We start from the raw sequence: 14,750 nt of genomic DNA on the forward strand, positions 1-14,750 counted from the left end.
AAAAAAGTTACTAATGTAACTAACTATATAATTTGACCAAAGAATAATTTTTGATTACATAATTATCACCAATATTAAAATTATTGGTTAGAACTAAGCCGTGTATATTAAAATAGATTTCTCAACTTTGAACATTTCTTTAGGATTAAACATAGAATTAATTTCATTTGAAATTAATAAGATGGCCTCTTGGGCTGGAACTATGGAGGGTTCAGAAGAGAAGGAAAAAGAGGTTTCTGCTGTGCTCAAAACCCTTAAGAAAAAGCAAAGGAATTTCAGAGTTGAAGATCAAGTGTCTGGGAAAGAAATTTGCCCAAAAGATACTTCAAATAGCAAGGAGGAAGCTCATTTATTTAAAAAAAAAAACAAAACCTAAGCCTTACTACTAGAATATAGGCAGATGTACAAACCTGAGATTCAGATGGCTTTGATGGTAAGAAAAACTGGCAATGTCTAGGTACCTGCAGAACCTAAACTGGCTTTTGTCAACAAGCTCAAAGGTATGAATGGTGTGAGCCTAAAGTTTCAAAAGGTGTTTCAGCTTCTTTGCCTTCACCAGATCTTCAATAGCACCTTTGTTAAACTCAATGAGGCTTCTGTTAACATGTTAAGGACTGTGGAACCAGACATGGGGGTGTGGGGAGTACCCAAACCTGACGTTGGTGAATGAATTGATGTGCAAGTATGGTTATGGCAAAGTCAACAAGAAATGAATTGCCCTGAGAGATAACACATTATTTGGTTGACCTCTTGGTAAATATGGCATCATCTGCATGGAGGATCTGAATCACAAGACCTATACTGTTAGAAAATATTTCAAAGAAGCAAACAACTTCTTATGGCCCTTCAAGTTATCTTCTCCAGGAGGGAGAATGAAGAAAAAGACCCCCCATTCTGTAGAAAGTGGAAATACTGACAACAGGGAAGATCAGATCAATAGGCTTATTAGAAAGATGAACTAAGGGGGCGCCTGGGTGGCTTAGTCAGTTAAGCGTCCGACTTTTGCTTAGGTCATGATCTTGCGGTTCGTGGGTTCGAGCCCCGCGTCAGGCTCTGTGCTGACTGCCAGCTCAGAGCCTGGAGCCTGTTTCAGTCTGTGACTCCCTCTCTCTCTGACCCTCCTCTGCTCATGCTGTCTCTTTCTCTCTCTTTCCTAGAAATAAATAAAACATTTTTTAAAAAATTAAAAAAAAAAAGAAAGATGAACTAAGGTGTCTACTATGATTATTTTTTGTAATCTGGTCAGTTAATAAGTGACTACTTTCAAATTGAAAAAAAAATTTAATAAGATGAACACATCATTTATCATAGAAGTGAGTATTTTATCCCTGCATAACTGCAAATCACCCCGATCTACTCACTTTATTGTAGGGGTTAATTGTTTTTGAGATGTAAGTATAAGTAAAACATGAACAGTGTTGTAAATAAACATTGGCATTTTATTGAATATGAATTGCAAGTATTCTAATTAATGAAAAATACAGTGTGCCTTAATTCAAATCTCAGAGTGATGTCTACCCATTCCACCTTAACAATGTTACACAGTGGAACTGTAAAATATTTCCAATTTTAGAATGATACATTCTAGCCATTAATTCTCATATCAAAACTACATTAAGTAAGTCACTCTTCTCATTTTAACCATGTCACAGGTTTATAGAATATTAAATTGATCATTGAGAGTCAATATGAATTCATTAGTAGAATAATGAATAGAATCCAATGAACACTATTTTGTCTATTGCTTGAATAATTTACCAATGTTGATGTGCCTGTAGCAAAAATAGTAAGTAATAGCATTTTATGATATCTGCACAATAAGTTATAAAATGATAATTACCTGATTGTCTTATGCTCTGGAAATACTGTAACCATAACTTGACTTCCATAGGGAAAGTAAACTGGAAAATTAAAGAAAAGACCCTTCTTTAAATGCTATCAAAGAGCTATTTAAGAAGAGAAATCGATGCAGGCAGGCTGACTCCAAAAATTCAGGAGATGTTTCCATGGGACCAGGCAAGAGAGTCCTCAGGTTCGTGCAGGATAGAAACCAAACTTGAGTTAGAGAAAGTGAAAATAGAGTTTACTGAGTGGTATGAGTGACAGAGAATAGCTGATGGAATATCTGTGAAGCTTGGAAAGGAAAGAATGAGTGTCAACAATGCTTGGGGCTAAGGACTTTTATTGGAAAAGGGCCTAGGATACATGTTTCTTTAGGAATCCATGGTAGGCTCTAATCAGAAGTGAGTGTCGGGTGAATAATAGGTGTTAGTCCATAGATTACCTAAGATAAGGCTATTGATGCCAGCATCAGCAGAGGTTTATTTGAAGCTAATATTCTGGAACATGTTTCGAATCTGGCTCTTCTTAAGTATTATCAGGTGTTTTGAGCCTACAACAAAACTCAGAGAATGATTAGCTTTCAGGTTTCTCCCTTGAAATGGGAACATAGCTTCTTTGGTTTATTCAGAGACAAAATATGGAACATGAGTAAATGGGGCCAAAGAAAAACAGTGAAGATGGAGCCCTTCTAAAATGGGATCCCTTCAGCTTTCCCACCCAAAAGGAAATTTTGAATATTAGCTTACTTTAATCTTGTGAAATATTTGGTTTTCATTTGTGGAAGTATAGAAAAATCCCTTCTCATAATGATTTGCTATTTTACAATCTTTGCATTGATTACACGTGAAAAAGGACACAAGATCATGATTAATGTTAAAAGAACTCCATTTTGTAGCAGGCACTTTACATAAGCCATTTTAGTCAATGCTCACCACAACCCCTTTAGGTAAGAAAAAAAAAAAAAAAACAGAAGTTCATAAGGATTACCTTATTTGTTTTTTTTAATGTTTATTTATTTTTGAGAGAGTGTGCAAGTGAGGGAGAGGCAGAGAGAGAGGGAAACAGGATCTGAAGCAGGCTCTACATTGACAGTTGCAAGCCCAATGTGGGGCTTGAACTCATGAACCATAAGATCATGATGTGAGCTGAAGTTGGACACTCAACCAACTGAACCACCCAGATGCCCCAGGATTACATTATTTCAATGAATCTAAAACTACCTTCATTCATTAGAAGATACATATCATCTTATTTCCACAAGAAACAGAAATGCTGCCAAGTATAATTGTAAATTTGCCAGTAAACTGATATTGATTTAATAATATTAACATGGTAGGATGAATGGGTGAGTAAAGGCCTCATGGAATGATACCATATGCTAAGCCACCTGTCTAAACCATGTACGTTGGCTAGCTGAAGCCTATTCCCAGCCTTCTCTGGTCCCCAAGTCCCTGATTCTTCCATTAAACTACAGCCTCAGCTATCTTCCACAAAACAGAATGCATTGGCAGTTTCCTTTATGAGAACTTGTCTTTTCCTTGGTAGTACCACCTAGTCTTTGTAACCTTCATATGGAGGAAATCAAAGTGCATGACAGTATATTAATCAGAAAAATGGATTGTGCTTGCCTCATCCTGTCAATCACTCAATAAGGGAAAACAAATAGCGAAGATTAAATCACAGACTGCTCAAATGCTTCATACTTAGGATAAATACATTTCAGCTTTCAGGAAAGTCCATTATGCACTGTTTGGCTTTGATTAGCAGGGGGCATTTCATAAAGCATGAAAGACAGCTACAGCTAGTGGAAGAAAGGAGAAATGTGTGAGCATTCTCTCACTCTTTAGTTAAACAACTGATTCACCCCAGCCCAAAGGAAAAACAAAAATCCAGTAAAGGCTCTGACAATTATGAATGTCTTTGGCAAAAAAGATGAATTTATCTGCCTGTAAAGGAGATGTCGCTTGAAAAGCCAATGTCTGTGGCAAACAGAATACCAGCAGAGCATGACTATAAAGAACAATCTGTATTTGCTCTTACACAGGAGAGACCCACAATTGCAACTTGATTGTAATTCTCACCTGGGAAATCTGAAATCACCACCTGTTTTCTTTGGATGCTTGTGTGACACACTCCAGTTGCTTTCTACAGAATTTAGAACATTGATTTACTCCAGTGGACACATTTAGAGCTTTACTCAATTCATTTCCATTAAGCATCCGACTCACTAGTTAGATTTATTAGAGCTAAACAGATCATTTTTATATTCACATTTATATTTCTAAGTATACATACTACATATATTGCTTCTACTCCATGACATGTTTTCATACAAGTGTTATTCTTGTTTGTGCTCCATTAAAAATGGTAAGATATTAAACATAAGAACAGTTACCTACGATACATTCCCTTTTGTCTTAAGAATTTTGGAAAAAACAGAACAAGTGAAATAAAACCACAGCAACCGCCATAAACTATAAATTACTTCTTACCAGTCCCTCTACGTTCAATTCTAAACATATCACTGTAGCATTATTTTTTCTTTTCAGTCATTCTAAGTAGTATATGCAAGAGTTAAAAAAATGTTGATAGGCAAAATCTGCAATAATACCTAAGGTCCTCTATAATGCTTATTGTAAATAATCTCTGTTGTTTTAGCATTTCATGTCTACTTAAATCTGTTACTTAACCAGGTAAGATAAACTATAACATGAGCAGCATTGCAATGCCAGTAAAGATAGACCACAAAATGAGGTGCATTATTATTATCTGAACAAAACAAAGTTAGCAGTGTGTGTGTGTGTGTGTGTGTGTGTGTGTGTGTGTGTGTATCTTGAGAACTTACACAATACAAGCAAAATATGTCAGAACCCAAGTGTTTTGTAAGGGTCCCGAACAACATGCAGCATTTATAATTATATAAAACAGACTACTTTTTCTAAATTTGAGAAAACTATTTTTTTTGGCTTAGCTGGCTGATTTAAATTTTATTTACAGTGATAAACAATCAAAAGTGAAAATCAAATCAGTTCCTAACTTTGACTGAGCATTTTGTCTATTTTCATAAAGTTGCGTATTTCTCTTGCTCTCAGTGACCTCCTCCCAAACCTTGTCTCATGGCTTTCTTCCCATGAAACAAAGATTAGCTAGTGACTTTAAGTCTGCATCGGTAATTTTCTCACAGTAGACCCCAAATGTCTCATATGAGGAAACTATTTTAAGGGTAGTAATTTACATTATCAAATGTGAATTTTAAAAAACAATTTTAATGTGTTTCTGGAATTATGTGTTTGTATAACAGACACAAAAAGGAGCAATATGCTAAAAGTATAAATGTTCAACAAATATAAAATTATGTCAGTTTTATCCTGAGCTTGATGCAATCAAGTAAATCTAACCATTTAATCTCCCAGTGAATAAAGATTGATTGTGGCTAAGCAAGGTCTTTGTCAGCTCATACTATTCGGAAATTTTAAGGATAGCCTGATTATTGCACAAAGGCCTAAAAAAATTCAGTGTTAGTTTTTGCTAAGTGATAGTGCCATCTACTGGCTTCGTTTGTCACAGTAGTATGATGTCTGTGGTCTGGAGGTGTTGGATTTTACAGACACACCTGACAGGTGTAGCCTCATGAAGATATTCCTGAATGTAGATTCTGTCATTTTAGATAAAGAGTAAAAAAGAATCGACACTGTTATAAACTACTGGAAATGTTACACTTTGAAGCAATTTTATTCATTATAAATATATGGAATATAGAAGAGATGCTTTAACTAGGCAAACTTATTAGTGACTTAAACCATACTATATATATCAAGGGTTCAAATGTTTAATTAATCAGTGCTCTGCACACATGTACACTGAATGAACTGTGCGTTCAATAATGTTGACAGATTCAACAAAATTCAGGGCATTAAAAGATAGACAATAGGAAAAGTAGAAAAAGATTCCTGGCGTTAAGCTTGCAGGTTGAACAAATATAATATGTAGACAACTAGTTTACTAACAAAGTAATTGGCTCAGGATAGTTCAGAAACATATTTTGAGATGACTAAAGGTATGTATGGTTGTTGAGTAGAGGGGCATTTGAAGGAAATGTAGAATTTGAAAAAGAAGAGGCAAGGAAAATGTAGAGGAACAGCAGCTTGAGCAGGCATAAGAAAAAAGCAAAAATATAGTCCAGCATGAGATTTTCCATTTTGACTTTTGTACAGGAAGAACTAATATATCCTTCATTCTAAGAAATACATTTTTAGCAGTTCTAAAACTATTGGAAACTGATGTCCATACTGAGCATAAGAACATTTGTGCCCATTCTTAACACAATAAAATGCCAGATTTAGTCCATGGGAGTATCAAAGAGCAGCTCCCATTGACCCCACTCTGCTAAAGTACCCCCAAATAAAGCACATTCTATTAATAAAAGTGGGAGAGAGATTGTTAGCCCTGCAATTACAGAGTTATGGCTAGTTTATGAAACTTTGTTACCTCATTCTCCTTATTAACTTACATGCTTTGGGATGCAAATTATACTAGAATATCTATTAAAAGTAATCTGCACAATCTCTCTCAAGGTTTTAAATATTTTTTAGCTGGACACTAGTTTTCCAAAGAAGTTCCCAGGATGCCCATAAGGAGAGTGAGTAGCAGATGGTGTTTATGTACCCACCCCGACTCCCACGCAGAGTGGAACTGCTTTGATCTGATAAGTGTGTGTGTGTGTGTGTGTGTGTGTGTGTGTGTGTGTGTGTGTGTGTGTGTGTGTGTATGACTTAATTATACATACGTATTTTCTTTGGGCAAGTGTTCTCCTAAAAATATATTTTAGAAGCTTTTCAATTTAAACTTATCAATTCAAAAAACAGGATTTGAATGCAAAGAGGTAAAAATATTGGGAGAATAGTTTGGATAGAAGTCAGGAAAGGTAGGTAGAGAATAAGCATGCTATTTTCTGTTTTAACTTTTGCACAGGAATACATTAGCCTCTTGAGCAGCTCTATTGATGGGGACTTAGGTGTGGCCTACCTTGACCAACCCAGGGTGCAGTGATCTGTGTCTGTACTGATGACCTCTGTCCATCACTGTTCTTCCACTTGTATAGCATGCTGTTGGATACTACCTTCTAATTACAAATTGTGTGTGTGTCGGAAAAGTTTTGTATCTCTAAGCAAAATAATAATAAGTTTTGCTTGAACAGGATTCAGGTCTTACTTCATTTGAATTACTCATAACACCAAACATAATGTGATGCTTAAGTCTGTGGTAAGTATAAATAGCATCCACAATTCCTCTGTCTCTTTTCCTCTCTCAGACACTCACATATGTGTGCATGCGTACACACACACACGTTAATTCATTGATGTCATAGAAACATGGATAAATATATTAACAGACTTTATCCAGAATAGAAAGTGTAACAGGGTGTAAGATCTATGAAGAGATGATTGCATGCATAAGAAATCAGAGTATTTCAAATCACACCTATAAAATATTCTGTAATTTAGAGTGACAAAAATAGACAAGTTATGAGAAGGATATGAGTTAACGGGATCCACATGCTCAATGGAAGGAATGGACAGTGGTAAATTCAATTTGCAGAATCATTTGGCAGTAGTTAACAAAACTGAATATGACTTATCCAGACCCTATGCCATGCAGTCCTTTCCCTTACCGTGAACACCAAAGCAGTGATCAACATGCCCTTTAGGGTACATACAAGGATAGTCATTACTCACTTGTGTTGTTGGTAGAGAGTTGAAAGAACCTGAGTATCTACCCCTAAGGGAGGGGGAATGTATAAAGGGATGGATGGTTATCACAGAACACCATGCAGTAGGTGCACATAGAAATGCTGATGGATCTAAAATATGTAATTGAAAGAGGATGTAATCAGGATGCCTGGCTGGCTCAGCTAGAAAAGCATGTGACTCTTGATCTTGGGCTTGTAATTTCAAGCCAAGCCCCACATGAGGTGTAGAGATCACTTAAATAAATAAAACTTAGAAAAAGAATGTAATTGGGGTACCTGGATGGTTTAGTCGGTTGAGCGTCCAACTTCGGCTCAGGTCATAAGCTCACGGTTTGTGGGTTTGAGCCCCACATCAGGCTCTGTGCTGATAGCTCAGAGCCTGGAGCCTTCTTTGGATTCTGTGTCTCCCTCTCTCTCTACCCCTTCCCTGGTCATGCTTTCTCTCTGTCTCAATAATAAACATTAAAAAAATGTTTAAAAAAGGAAAAAGAATGCAATCTATAAAAATAACATGCATGCAAATTTAAAATACACATGCAAAACAATAATGCATTTTCTATATAAATATACACAAATGAAAATATTTAAGCAGTGAAAAATGAGGATGGAAGGAGGTAAACATACAAATAACTTAATGAAAGAACCTTGAACTTCTGGCAACAAGTGCATCAGTGAGGAGTGTGGCTAACTCATGCTAATGCACCTGATACCTAACTAGGGAAAAAAAGAATGAAACTGTAGCCTTCTAAAGGATAAAATAGAACATGACCAACTTGTAACTTGAAACCAACCTCAGGCTGTTTGCTATTGTTGTTTATCCCATTAGAATGGGAAATATCTGGGTCTCAAATTTCCTGAGGACTTTCCATAAGAATCAACCTTTTCCATCCATACCTAAGACATGTCTTTTGCAATGCCAAATTCCTTCTCAGTTCAATTCTATACCTGCTGTTTCTTTTTATATTCTAGGAAAAAACTGTTTGAAAAAAACATCTCTTGAACAGTGGGAAAAAAACACAGAACAGTTATGGCCTGAGTTGAGGAGCATCACATTCAGGAACTCAGTATTAGCCTTCTTTTTTGTACAGTATCACATCTATCCCGAGCATAAAGAAAATATTTTACCTGATTAGGTATCATTTTAGTGATTTTACACAGAATGAAAAAGTGTTAAGCAGAAGAGGATTCCAACTTCTGTTGTATTCAGGCAATGGGCGGACATTTATTGTGTATACAAGCAACAAAAATAAAATAAACAGGAAATCAGAAATAGAGTATTTTTGTTTCTGTCTTTGTAACTGGCAGACTACATACTGCAAATATAAAAAGGACAAATCTTCACTTTTACTTCCTCATCATTAAAAGTGAAGCTAATGACATAATGAACATAGCTCTAATTCCGTAAAGGAGACTAAATCAAATATAAAACAAAGAAAAAATACTATGATATTAAGCTAAACAGTTATTAATCCAAACTTACTGTTTCTTATGAGCAGAATTTCAGGAGAGGTAAATTGTAAGATGGTTTTTCCAGGTTATAGATGTAGCCCTGTTCCAATATAAGTTAATTAACTAGTCTGAACAGTTCTTAGTATCGAGGAATTATTGATGATAACCAAAAGAAATGCTACCTGGCAAGTCATATTTTCTACATTTTATATTTTAGTATAAATTACTACTCATCCTATCTAATGCAAAATAATAAACATACTTAGAGTATGATTTTTGTAGGAGCTGTTTTCAAAGTTTGACATTATTTATCTTTTGTAATGGCTGTATGAAGACCAGACTGTGATTACACTAATGGTCAGGAATAAAATTAATACTCATTTTCCACAGACCTGAGAAGCATTCACTTCAAGTACATTTTCATAAATATTCCTCTCTTTAATAAAAGCATGTGGCATGATGGGAAAAGACAGACAAAGAAAAGAGCCATAATTTTTGTTAAAACATTTGGTGGAAAATATCATGTTGATGTTCTGCTGAGGTTAAGGTACCATGGCAATGCATACAAACTAATATCAACTCATATTTTTAATGTGTTTAGCTATAATAACTCACTGCAATTTCACAACAACAATGGGAAAGAGGAAGGAGACCTTTTTAATTTCTATTTTATAGGTATGGAAACTGATTCTGATAAATTTGTGATTCAATGTTCTAAATAGTAAAGTCCTAAAAGTAAACTCAGTTATATTTCTTCTGACTCAAGAGATTAACTATGTTGTACATAGTCTTATGTTTAAACTAGCCCTCATGAAGTGAGAATTCATGAAAAAGATCCAGAAAATTCAGATTGGATAGGTAAAAACAGTAATTTGACAAAGTACAGAAAATACTACACAATAGAAATTGGACTTGATTACAAGGATACAGGTGATCATTGTAGAATTTAAAGCAGAGAAAAGATATGTGAAAGCCAGGTTTAGGAAGATTAATCTAGCAGAACTATATCAAGTAGATCGAAATGGAAGGGACTTCAAGAGAACAAGAAGATAATGGGATCATCCAGGTGTGAGTGAAGAGTTTACCTCATAGCAGAGGAAAACTAATTAAGGAGAAAATAAATAAAATTCATATATATTTAATTACTAACATTATGGAATCAGGGAATTAATGTAACCAGGTTAAGAAAATGAGATAGAGATAAAATTATATCTGAAAATATGTTCATTCTTTTTGTTGCTAAGGCAATATTCTAAAAATAATGCTTTAGTTATGTTTAAAATGCTTAATTATTTAACATTTTTGTCCAAAGAAAAAGATATTTATGGACTGATAACAATGGTCCCCATCTATAAAAGAATCAAAGAGGTGAGCAGATGAGAGGATTATAAATAGAATTTCATTTAAATGTTACAAAACAGAACAACAAAGGAGACCCTTTTAGCAAATGGAGCATGCTAGTGGTTAGTAAGCTGTTGATTCAGTAAACAAGTTTTTAAAAAGGAAAAACAAAATTGTTTTATGGATAAATGTACAATTTAGCATTTGGAGGAGGTTACTTTTCACTGGGTGAGTCTATGACTGAATTTTACTGATGTTGATTTTCAGTGTGTAGTTATTTTTTGTTTTTTATAAAACACAGATTTTCCATTTAAACAATTTTAAGGTGTGCAACTCAGGTGTCCAATTGTCACTGGCATCTAATCCCAGAAACTCTTCATCATCCCAAAAGGAAACTACACCCATTAAGCTGTCACTCTTCATTCTCCCCAGCCCTGTATCCCAGGCAAATATTAATCTGTTTTCTATCCCTTTGGGTTTGCCTACTCTGAATTTTTCATATAAAATAAATCATACAATAAGTATGTGGGTTTTGTATGATTCAAGATATTTTCAATACATGTAACATGTATTAATCTTCACTCTTTTTATTGCTGAATAATATTCTACCATATGGATATGCAGCTTTTTCTTTATCCATTTATCAGCTGTTAGCCATTCAGTTTCTACCTTTTGGATATTGTGAATAGTGCTGCTAGGAACATTGGTTTAGTAGGTTTTTTTAAAAACACTTTTTAATCCTTCTATTATTTTTGAGTAAATTTTTGAATATGATGTGAGACAGGGGAAACTCCAATCTTTTGCTTATGAATATCCAGTTGTCCTGGCATCATTTGTTAATGAAACTATTATTTTCCTATTGAAAGGTCATGGCACCCTTTTGAGAATGTATTTACTATAGATGTATGGGTTTATTATGGGACTTTCAATTCTATTTCTTTGATCTGTATGTCTATCCTTATGTTATGATGGCTGCAGCTTTGTGGTAAATTTTGAAATCAGGAAATGAGAGTCCTCCAAATTTATTCTTTTTAATTTTTTTTCAAGATTGTTTTGAGAATTCAGAGTTTCTCATATTCCATGTGAATTTGAGAATAAGCTTTTAATTTTCTGCAAAATAGCCACTGGGATTTTGATAAAGATAGCATTCAATATGTAAATGACTTTGGGAAATATTGTCATTTTAATAATAGTAAGTCTTCCAGTACATGAATGCAAATACCTTCCTTTTTTTTGGGGGGGGGCTGTTATTTAAATATTTTCACCACTGTTTGAGTGTTTTCAGTTTACAAATCTGATGCTGCTTATATTAATCCTATTATTTTTGGTTCAATTGTAATGTAGTTATTTTCCTGATTTTCTTTTCATATTGCTCATTGCTACTGTTTAGAAATGTTGGTGTTAATCTTGTGTCTTGCAGCTTTGTTGGACTTGTTTATCAGCTCCAGTAATTTTTAATTCCTTAGAATTTTCTATATACAAGATCATGTGATCTGTAAATATAAATTTACTTCATTTCCAATTTCTTTCTTTTTTTTAATGTTTATTTATTTTTAAGAGAGAGAGAGGGAACGAGACTGAGTGGAGGAGTGGAGGAGAGGCAGAGAGAGAGGGAGACACAGAATCAAGTTAGGCTCCAGACTCTGAGCTGTCAGCACAGAGCCCGATGCGGGGCTCGAACCCACAAACTATGAGATCGTGCCCTGAGCTGAAGTAGGCTGCTCAACTGACTGAGCCACCCACGTGCCCCTTCATTTCCAATTTCAGTGCCATTTATTTTTTTCTTCTTTGTTAACTGCTCTGACCAGAGCTGTCAGTGAAAGTGGACATTCTTATCTTCTACCTTGTCTTAGGGGAAAAAAAGCTTGCAATTCTTCACTGTTTAGTAAGATGTTAGCTGTGGGGTTTTCACTGATTTGTCTGATTTTTTTCACTGATAATATCCATTATCATACTTGAGAAATTCCAATCTATTCATAATTTGTTGAGCGTTTTTATAATGGATGCTGTTGGAGTTTCAAATATTTATTCTGCAATAAATGTTAATTTATTGACAAATATTTATTTCAATTCAGATGATCATGTGTTTTTTTTTTCCCTTCACTCTATGAATGTGTTATATTACACAGATTGATTTTCACATGCTAAGCCTCCCTTGCATTCCTAGGATTAAAAAAAAAAAAAAACTTGTTTATGGTACATCATCTTTTAAATGTTCTGCTGAATTTGGTTTACTGATATTTTGTTGAGGATTTTTGGATTTAGATTTATCCAAATTCATAAGGGATATTGGTCTGCAGTTTTATTGTATTTTTTGTCTGGCTTTAGTATCAGAGTAATGCAGAACTCAGAATGAATTTGGAAGTATTTGCTCCTCTTCTTTTTTTTTTTTTTTTTTGGAGCAGAGAAGGGTTGGTATTAATTCTTCTTTGTTTGGTGAAACTTACCAATGAAGGCATATGGTCCTGGACATTTTCTTTGTTATGAAGACAGAAGCAGAAGGTATGAATATTTAGCTTTGATTATGGAGGTAGAAGGCTATGAGCCAAGGAATTTATCAGACATTAGAAGCTGGGAAAGCCAAGGAAACAGATTCATCTCTGTGGTGTCCAGAAGGAAAGTACCCCTGCTGATCAATTTTAGACTTCTGATTTCCAGAATTATAAGAGAATAAAGTTGTGTAGTTGTAAACCACAACACCTGTGGTAGATTGTTACAGCATCAATAGAAACCTGGTGAAGCAGATATCCTAATATACTTCAAAATAAGTAAACTCACCGTACATTTCAGCAAGTAACTTTTAGTACCTTTCATTGGGAGTTTGGTACTAATTACACCCCTATCAGCTATGAGCTATGAAATTTCTTCCCTCCTTCAATCTCTTTTTATGTCTCTTTTGAGTGTTTATATCTCCATAATTGTTCCCTGTTTTACTGTTACCAATATCCATGCAACATAGTAACAGATAATTATATACATGCCATATCTTGTTCTCTGAGAGGCTGTATCTATAGCAAGTTATTTGAGGAGTATTAATTATGATGACAAACTTTAATATGAATTTTAATTGGAGCTTTCATCTGAACCTTAGTACTTGTTTTCTGACTTTGGCAAGTTTACTCAATCTCTTCAGGCCTCAGTTTTATAACTAGCCAAATGAAAATAAAAATAGCACTTGCTATAAAGGATTATTCTTAGGATTATATGAGATAAATATGTAGATATTGACATATAGACTCTAAGGAATGCTATCTTATTTTCTGTGTCTATGAAGACAAAATTGAAATTATTATAAATTCATTAATTTTATTCTTGCATTAGAAAACTTAGTTTATAAAGAAAAAACACTTCAGTAGATTGTTAGAATATGAAAGTAAAGAGTATTGTCTGATTTATTCACTGATATATCCTTTAACTTTTTTTTTCTTTTTTTTTTTTTTTTTACATTTTGAGAGACAGAAAGAGATAGAACACAAGTAGGTGAGGGACAGAGAGAGAGAGGTAGACACAGTATCTGAAGTAGGCTCCAGGCTGTCAGAACAGAACCCCATGTGGGGCTAGAACTCACCAAGAATGAGATCACGACTTGAGCTGAAGTTGGAGGTTTAACTGACAGAGCCATCCAGGCATCCCATATTCACTGATATATCCTTAGTGATACAAGAACTTTTTGGAATGTAGTCAGTATTTCATGGATGTATGTTAAGTTAACATTGCATTCACATACGTGCCATATTATCCATAACATATAATTGTTGTGCACTGCTGAACTTTTATAATTACATCCTCTATTAAAATGAATAAAGGACACCTCACTTAAAATGGAATGTGGGAAGTCCTGAAGGAGGCGCTCTCACATAGGTACCATTCCTTGCAGTCTGCCTAACCAGCAGGAAGAAAGATAATTCTTTTTTTGTTTTTAGTTTTTTAATAGTGTTTATTTATTTTATGTCTTCATTTTTTATTTTTTGACAGAGACAGAAAGCAAAAGGGGAGGGGCAGAGAGAGAGGAAGACAAAGAATCTGAAGCAGGCTCCAGGCTCTGAGCTGTCAGCACAGAGTCTGACGTGGGGCTCAAACCCATAGACTGTGAGATCATGACCTGAGCCAAAGTTGGACACTTAAGCGACTGAGCCACCCAGGCATCCCTAATAGTGTTTATTTATTCTAAAGAGAGAGAGAGAGAGCGTGAGTGGGCGAGGAGCAGAGAGAAAGGGAGATGCAAAGTAGGAAACAGGCTCCAGGCTCTGAGCTGTCAGCACAGAACCTCACACAGGGCTCCAACTCATAAACTGTGAGATTGTGACCTGACTTGAAGTTCTATGTTTAACTGACTGAGCCACCCTAGTTCCCCAGGAAGATAATTCTT

The 14,750-nt window shown here is 34.9% G+C and overlaps 1 pseudogene; it reads left to right on the forward strand.

Moving 5' to 3' along the window:
- The first annotated feature begins 202 nt into the window (after positions 1-202).
- Positions 203-962, forward strand: LOC144219954 (large ribosomal subunit protein uL30 pseudogene; annotated as a pseudogene).
- Positions 963-14,750: the final 13,788 nt, after the last annotated feature.

Source organism: Crocuta crocuta, unplaced genomic scaffold, assembly GCF_008692635.1.
Source record: "Crocuta crocuta isolate KB4526 unplaced genomic scaffold, BGI_CrCroc_1.0 scaffold189, whole genome shotgun sequence".
In the NCBI taxonomy this organism is placed as follows: Eukaryota; Metazoa; Chordata; class Mammalia; order Carnivora; family Hyaenidae; genus Crocuta; species Crocuta crocuta.